The sequence below is a fragment of the Lepisma saccharinum genome, chromosome 29 (assembly GCF_977018435.1).
Source record: "Lepisma saccharinum chromosome 29, izLepSacc3.1, whole genome shotgun sequence".
NCBI classification, from domain to species: Eukaryota; Metazoa; Arthropoda; class Insecta; order Zygentoma; family Lepismatidae; genus Lepisma; species Lepisma saccharinum.
The window spans coordinates 16,875,718-16,885,138 of record NC_139257.1 but is presented as its reverse complement, the minus strand read 5'-3'; the positions used below and the strand labels follow the sequence as shown (position 1 = coordinate 16,885,138).

The 9,421-nt window shown below is 37.9% G+C and overlaps 1 protein-coding gene across 2 annotated transcripts in view; it reads left to right on the top strand.

The window, feature by feature from the left end:
- Positions 1–9,421, top strand: part of LOC145981268 (arylalkylamine N-acetyltransferase 1-like) — a 127,084-nt gene that overhangs the window by 38,234 nt on the left and 79,429 nt on the right. The gene's annotated exons all lie outside the window — the stretch shown is intronic.

Genomic DNA, 9,421 nt, shown 5'->3' with positions numbered 1-9,421 from the left:
TCTTTTCAACGCTCGTTTAACAACCCATATAAATATAGTTTACAATCATGGGCAGTGCAGTTTCTCTAAGATCACTTTATGCACTAACTAATCGAGAATGGATTTTAGAACCAATGAAATGTGCCCCTATCGTGAATGATCCCGAAATTTCATCACCTATCCACAATGTTATCACAAGGTTATATCACAACTCCACATGAGGTCAATGCAAGTTATTCTTAACATGTACAAGTATTCTTTATTTTCCATTGATAATGAGGATAAGGAGGATAAAAATTACGTTCAGGAAAGAACAATTGTAGAAATTATGATTTCGAACCTAGGGTCGCTGTCTTCATAGCTCGTTACGTAACCACTTCCTGATGGAAGCCAGCAGGCAATGATCACACAAGAATGTACGTTTACTTATTTTTGTCTCCCCAATATTTAAACTAATATTTATTTGCCGTTATTTGCACAAAGCTTAACGGCCCAGTTTTAACGATTTTAGTGTGGTATTTACGTATACTTTTTACACAATGTTTACGCTAACCAGTATTTACACGTGATAACTCAATTCTACACATGCGTATACCCGAACTGCTTGACTACAAAATCTGTGGAAGTTACTATAAAAAAAAAGTATCTGTGACGTATTTTATCCCACCCCAAACTCTATTTCTATTTTAGTTATTTTACATCGCTTTTGTGCCTCTACGGGTAAGTACGACAACAAGGATGAATGAAGCAGTGATGACATGGATGAAGTGACACAAACACAGTGAAACGTCCATGCCTCGCTAGGTAGAACCTCTGACTTCGTGGTGTTTATTTCTAGCAGATGGGTGAACCCTTGCATAAGCGTTGTTATCTTCAATTATTGAGGAAGACATGCTGTATAATTCACCAATATATTTCACATACGTAATTCATTTTCTTATTATGGTGCAGGATGCGTCCCAACTATTAACGATACCTGTACACCGAACACCAGCAGAAGCAGTAACGTGCGGTGATGTCGACACTTGGGGTAGCAATCAGTGGCTTGCCCAAGGGAGGTTGGTGTGGGTTATAATCCCCCTCTTCCCCTTTAGGGCCCAGTATTCCTAAAAATAGAACGTCAAAGAAAGGAAAGGATTGCAAAATGAGGAAGAACTACTGAAAAGAAGCACGTGTTAATCCCACCCTCTTTCGAAAATCCAAAACAATTTGATTTGACTATTAAGCCAGAGATCCCGGGTTCGAACCCCGACCTGGGCATGGGTGTTATTTGTGTTTGTCCCTTAATCAATTTTATCGTACCATCTTGACGATTAGCCAAAAGTGTAGGAAAAACGAATTAAAACAAACCAAATGAAACAATCAATCAATGATTTGATTTATGCTACTTAGCGTCGCTGTCACATTTGGTTAATCGCGAAGATGGTACAATACAATTAATGAAGAGACAAACACAGAAAACACCCATGCCGAGGTCGGGGTTCGAACCCGGAACTCCTGGTGTCATAGCGTGCAGTGATAACCACTACCCCGCGGTTGGTTGTTTGGTGTTTAAGTCCACTTTATGTACATAAAAGCTAATCGGGACTGGACCCACAGATTAAAGTGGGATCCAAAACACTATGTGCGTCCACCTGGTACCGATCCGGGCCCACTTGCACTCCCCCACGGAGGTCGGCCGACAACAAAGATGAGTGGAAAGCTCTAACTATTCGGATACTTGGGTATCGGTAAAGCAAACTGCGTATTTACTTAGTGGTACGTAAATTTCATTTGGATTTTTGAAACACCATATTTGCATATGATTAACGTTTTTACAAAAAATATGCATTCCTTGAATTCCCTAATTTCTTCATCTCACGATCTCGTTACTGAAGGATCCGGGCTCGAGCCCTGGCCTGTGCATGAGTGTTCCTTTGTAACCACTTTTCATCCGTTTAATTTAATCAACGTTCATCGTCATGGCAAAAGTTAGGTAAAGTGATGGAAAAGCAACGATAAAGAAAGGAAAAGGAAAACACAAATAATTTCCTCCCAGTGGATCTGCAGGGCACTGTGAAATCAGGAGTCCAGAGTTCTCTGTTTATGATTGTCCCTCGTGACTTCCATAAGCTCATTAGCTACTTATCGCGATTAAATCTATACAGCTATAAATAGTGATGGAAGGTGGCAAACAATAAATATATTAGAGGGGATGAACAGGTAACAAAACACACTTTTTGTAGTTTCTTCAACCATATTCATTTGGCTTTTTTAGTTCTGGGATACACTTTACATTCCAAATTATTTCATTATTCGCTGCAGAGTACAACACATAGGAACAAGAATGCCCGCTCGTCACGGGTTCGAAACCCGGCCTGAATTGTTCTTTGTGAGGTCCCTTCATCAATTTCATCATATCATCACTCATCCTCATTTTCGCGATAACCAAATGTGGCAGAAAGGTGAAGTAAAATAAACCAAACCAACAACAACCATTAGAATGCGCGTTTTCTTGCCCAAATTAATACATCCGTATTCATGACTGTTTAACTTACCCATTTTTTTTATTGGAGGCCAAATTATTAGAATATTTAAATGAAACACTACTAAAACGAGAGCGAGAGAGAGCGTGAGCAAATATTTGTTATTTAATCATTATATATTCCACATTTGAAAAAAAGAAAAGAAACCTTAACATTTTTGTCTGCACATAATACAAGTACGTTCCCATTCATATACAAATAAAACTACATCCCATATTATACATAATACTGTACAACGTTTAACTGGTTGTAAATACAGAGAACATAAGTACTGCAGAAGATATTCCCCTGAGTTCTTTAGAGGATTTACAAAGGAATCGAAGGGAAACCAATCCCCTATCTGTCATATAGGAGATAGACTGGAGGACCTGAAACCACGCGCTTTCAACCATGGGAGCGGGGGGCGAAGGGGCAAGGAAGGTACAGGCAGAAATCTTCCATCTCGCTTCGGGCGGTTGTCTATACCTGGAACTGGTAAGGCGGAAGAAGAGCCAGCTAGGTATTCAGCCTTGCCAGCTGATCACATCGAGGGACAAGAAGCGCGTGGAAAGAAATGTTGAATATGAACTGAGGCTTCAAGATAATAAATATTGTGATTTGAAAATAATTAGAGATGTGAGATTGATTGATCTATCTCTGCTAGACTAGCTACTCCTCAGTGCACGTCACTGAGCAGAAGGCAAATTAATTTGTTATTGTTAGCATTCGACTTGAAAGATTGTGGAAAATCCCCGACAACGAAGAGCGGCACGTTAGCTTCATTTGTGAACACAACTTTCTACGATTTACTGTCCGAAAATAGAGGCACGGCAGACCCCTTGTGTCGGTGCTGAGAAAGGGCAAACTTGAGGGTGTTTTCCGTGCACCCTCTTAGATTTTGCCACCGGGAGATGCGGAAGAGATGAAAGACATTGGTCGGGTCCCTCGGACGGTTTACTATATTTTGTTTGAAATACGTCCACTCCTGAAATGGAGATGTTCGGTTTCTTTTCGCCAAACACAGGGTGCTGGGTTTAGCACCATTGTTACAAAAGTATCTGTGACGTTTACACCGTAAACAACGCGCGCCACTGCAGCAGTGGGCTTTTATTGTGACCCTTTGCTTGGCGACTAGGTTATTCACAACCTATCTCGTTCCCTTCCCTTCTGGAAAATGAATGTTGACATAAAAGTACCTATTATTTCAGACCTATGAGTCGATTTCAGTCACAGTAATTTACATCCATTATTATAATAGGAACGTGGTAATTTCAAACTCAAGTGGTGTTTTCTAAGATGGGCAACGCTATTACGGGTTAAGATGCCTAGTTTACCCGCCTGATAAAAAAACAAAAAAACAAAAAAACAACATTGTTCCCCCCTCGCTGGAAAAAAATTGCGGACGTTCCCTTGCCCCCAAGTGCGCACGCCTATGCCACTCCCCCCAAAAAACGTCGTTTATCCGCTACTATTAGATCATTGGATTTTGTAGCAGATATTCTGGTTTCTCAAGGAACAATCTCCTGATTTTTTCAAGTCTGACCTGGCAACACTGCCCCGAGCACCGACAACGGCAGGGAAGATGCGCGAACGCTTTCGACGGAAGGTTTTTTTCCTTGTGGTCGAACTATACATTATACCGGTATATAATATCGCAGCATTATTTATAATGCTTAGTTGGATTCCGTTTGCGCAATATAGTTTACAATTCATTTCGCAATGTTTATTTGCTCTAGATTCTGTAATGTTTACATTGTCATGTATTTAGTTTGTAGTGTAAAGTTTCATTATTACTCATAAGAGTAACTAATAAAATCATGTACATTGGGATCCATGAGTATTACCGTGCAAATTGTCCATGACTATTTTTAATTTTTCTCTTACATCCTATGTGTTTTTAAGGGATGGATTTGTATGTATGCTGGTGCAGAAATTGTCAACAGCTTGTTTTGAGCTTTCTTTTACTTGAAGCTCTTACTGAGTCAAATAAAGTGCACGAATATGGTGATGGACAATTTGCACGGTAATACTCATGGATCCCACTGTACCTACTACTAAACATGTTCCACGTAAAATAAGATTTATTTATTTAGTTGCTTAGAATGGAACCCAAACACATCAACTTATCAACGTTCGTCAACGAAATTCAAGCATAATTCATAGTTAATTCCAATAAGTCTGCATTATTTCAGGAATCTCATGACTTCTCTATCAGCAAATAATTAGGATAACTCGAGAAATGTGTGCTGAGGAATGACAAATGACATTCTAGCTTACTGAGCAATACCAACTGACCGTTTGCCATTGCGCAATATGAAGGGTCACTCAGGTCCGCATGTATATATGGACGTTATTAAAGAGCTTTGTCCTCCCGATATGTTTTTAGCTATTGTACATACTTATATGGCTATACGCGCAGAGTAAGTTGAATATAAAAGTAATAATGTGCCTCTTGCAAGTATTCGAAAACTAGTCAATGTGTAATTAGTCTGTTCACACTATTTCTTGTCGATTTGATTTGTTGCTTAAGTCTATGCACAGAAAGGCTAAGCGAAACTGGACCTACAGTTTAAAGTGGGATCCGAACCACTGTGCCATGTACCTCCACCGAGTATTGAACCCGTGACCCTTTCATTACGAGGCGACGACGTCATCACTACGCCATCGGGGAGGCCCAAAGTTCTTTGTCGAAATCATTCTCTTATTCACATAGGATATATTATATAGAATGTATTTTATAAACTCATATTATGTTTTGTATATTTTTTTTACCTCCACCCCACCACATCAGCATGGCTACTTCCGTAGTTACCTTGGAAGTATATTTTTAATATTTTTACTTTTCAATTACCTTATTTTTTCCCATTTTGTGGTCAGTTTCAAAGTCCTAGCTCACTCTAAATCTGGGTCTGAAGTCACCTCTGTAAAACAGTTTTAGGAAGTCAAAGTTTGAACATGAAATTGGCTTCTTCACTGTTACTTTGAGGTCTGGCCATCATACAGAAGTGGCAGGTCAGAACCCCCGTGTTGGCCAGTTTGTCAGCCTTGCCGCCTCAGCAAAGCAAGTAGGGGTGTGCGGGACAGAATTTTTTAGGTCGGGACTGGAAATTTTTTAAATCGCGACATTCGGGACGGGAAAAATTCGCAATTTCCCGACAAGTCGGGAAATTTTCAGTACGGGAGATGTTCAAAATTTCCCGAAGCTCTGGAAATCTCGAACTATACACGTCATTTTCACTTTAAGTGATTGTTTTTGTATTTCTGATACAAAAACTAACAATTTCCGATAAGTTCCAGACATTTACAACGCAGAAAATGTCGAGAATTAACGACTTTTTAAAATGACCATTCGGTATTTCCCGACTTTTCGGGATCCCGCACACCCCTAAAAGCAAGCTAAACTTCCGTGCATTTAGGAGTATCTTAAATGGTACTGCCTCCCAGGAATATTCCCGCCACGGTAATAGGTAAGTAGGTACTTAACAACTATAGGCCATCCAAGATGTTGCTACACTCGCCTGAAATTAGAAAATACCAACATGTAATTTCGATACTGGAAACATTCGATGAACTTCAAATTTTAACAAAACCAAACCATAACAACAACACGAAACCTACAAGTGTCCTTAAGCAAATTTTGAAAATTCCCAAGATTTCTCACCGTAGTGAAATAATTCCTTTTTTAAAATTTTTATCCTACTAAACATAAAGTGCTGATAAACTTATGTACTTACTATAATGCAAAGAAGGCTTTTATTAAAAGAAAAACTCTGAATGGTGAGTAGTATAAGAGATATTCATTAATTCCAAGATGGCTGACATTTTCCAAAATGGCGGATTTCCCACGGAAAACTCTGGAATTTTCTGGCATTTGAGGAACTTATCCGAGAATGCTTATATTTGTGAAGTGCCCAGGGCTATTACAAAGACCGCAATGTTGCTGGAAAACTTTTATTATACCATTAATAAACACTAAAATTAATTCAGAAAGCGAAGATCTTACGCCATACTAAAAGAGAGAGGTGGAGAACAGATCTCACCTTCGCCAACATGGCGACTCGTGAGGATGAAGTTGATTTTTTCAAAAAATTATGATGAACGGCCAAATTGCTCAATTGAAATAAAGGCATTCCCTTTCGCTTACTTTCTTTTCATTTCAATATTTTATTTTGTTTAATTTTCACTTAGCAGCGATTTGTGTGTGTACTGATCCGCGACTATGCACCGGCCTGGAACCAGTGGCGCTAGTGTCGATAAGCCACGCGGAAGCCTATAATTCGCATATTTTCCGAGGTCGAAGAAAATACGTTCAGAGATAATGGCGTTTACTATCCACTCACCTGTCCTCTGTGTTGCCGTTATCGGTACGACATAAATAGATAATGTTTGAATAAAAATGAAACGTCTGCTGATAGGAAAAGAGCCGTTAACTCTTTTGAGTGAAACTTTAGATCGGCAAGAAGCAGTGGCGACGATTACAGAGGGCATGGGAGGGCAGTTGCCCCCCACTTTTTGCCACGTTTGTCCCAGCACTATGGCTTCTTAATGCTAAACCTTGTCTACCAAGAAGAAATAAACTGTCATTGCCCTCCCCCCTCTCCTCAGTTCTGGCAAGAAGTATAAAATAAACATTTTTTTGTGAATCGGATTAAGTGGCCAGCGGGCACAACTGATGAAAGTCTGTACAATAATAACTCGAAAAGAAACAGAAGAAAAAGTACATTTATTTTGAAAGTTACGGAAGATTCTTGCAAAAAAAAAAAAATAATGTACGTAAAGTACATTTACTGACAGGGTAAGGGTGAGTAAAATACCCTAAAGGAAGCTTTCACGCCGAATTTACAAGCGACACGGACCCCCTCCTCTCTATTCAAACAAAAAATAATTCACTACGCATGCGCTATCAACTGACTGAAGCGACACAGCGCATGATATTAAGTAATGAAAATATACTTGTTTAGCATTTATTGTATTATGGATGGTCATAAGTTCTTTGGAAGGCAAGGTTTCTATTGGGATCATACAGCTTTGAAGGACAGTACAAGAAAGATTTATGCACACCACTACTTATGATAATATGCATAAAATATAGGGTTACCAGACGTCCGGCTTTTCCCGGACATGTCCTACATTTTAGCCTTGTGTCCGGCGTCCGGGGGGAATTTGAAATATATCATAAATGTCCTACATTTTGGGCGACACATAATATTAATTATGGAAATACGTGACAAAAGAAAATCATGCACGTTACAAGTCTATGAACTGCGCTTCCAAACTCAATAGTGAAATTTATTTTCATTCAGTCAATGCCCAGAAAGAAAAAAAGTTTATCCTGCTATTACACAAACGGGAAAACGGAGCAATTAATGAACAAAGTTTTGGGACCACTTTCTGATAACGTCACTGTTCAATGCCTGAGCAGAATTTCTTGCCTTAGGGTTTATACTGATGGAACAAGGTGTTGCCCATTCTTATTCAATATAATTTGATTGTAAAGCAGGGGTATAGAGAACAAAATTATTCATGGTGTCTGCCAGTCAAGAAAGTCATGGAAGTCAAGATAAAGTAAAGAAATCAACAATTAGGTCAAGAAGTCAATAAAAAGGCAATAAATTATTCTTGTGGTCAAGAAGTTTTGATATCATAATGACTAATTGGTTGATTTAGTTTATTTTACTTCACTTTTTTCTGTCCCTTTGGCTAATCGCGAAGATGAGGATGAATGGTGGTAAGATAAGACGGATGAAGGGACAGTCACAAACAGAAACCCCCACATAAGATTATATTGGCTGCGAGTCCAGGTCCAGACACCAAAGCCTCGCTTGTCTGCCAAACACTGTTCAGGATGCATTAATACGAGAAAGCAGATGTAATTATCTTCGTAAATTCAGCTTCAGTTTTTATCTTAACTGATCCTTTGGTAGGGGTTTTCATTAAATAAATATTTATTTTCTTAATTACTAATTTCCAAATTTACCTAAGTAGGGGTCGAATAAATAAACGTTAAGAAAAACGGAAGAAAGGTCTAGAAAAGTCCAGAAAAGGTCAAGAATTCTGGATGTGTTATTTTGGTAGACATCCCGTTATTGAACTAAAACTACCCAAGAAACAATTTTAAATTACGGTAATTGCTGAATATTTGTTTGCTATTACAGGTCATAATTCAAATGTTGAGAGAGTACTTTCATTACCATCAGCACAATAGACTCACGAGAGAAATTATTTTTTCATAAAGTCTGTGAAATGTTTGATAATGGTCCCTATAATTTCAAAGAGTTTGACTTTCCACTCTAGCAAAAATATACAGTTTGACTAAACCTGAATTTTTTATAGAAATTGTCTCCTCTGAGAAGTACCACTTAAATCATGTAGTAAGAGGTGCATTGATTAGTATGATTGCAAGTTTTGAAATTTTGCATTTAAAAATTCATTAATAATTATTTTTTTAAAATCTTAAAAGTGTCATTTTTCAACTACTTTCTAACGTGTTCTATAGAAATATGTATTATTTATTGAGAAAATTTTGTGTCCTACATTTTGACTTAATGTCCTACATTTTGGGACAGCATGTCCTATATTTCCCTTAAAGCGATCTGGTAACCCTAATAAAATATTAATCAGGAACTTTACTTTTCGTCAACTGGATCTAACATCCTTCTTTTATTCAATCCATTTGCATCCATTTGACATTAATTTATTTACCAGGGCACTTGTTTTTATACAAATTATGCCTTATAAACGTAAGCTACATAATAAAAAGGTGCTGTTATATCTCTATTCTTATTCGGTCTTTTTACCTATTCGTATAATGTATATTTTAATTAGTATTAATTCAATATAATTAATTATTTTAAGTCAAATATTATTACTTTATTAGTAGTAGTATTCCCAAGACACTTGTTTCGATCTCCCCGAAATATATTTGTACAGTGAGTGTA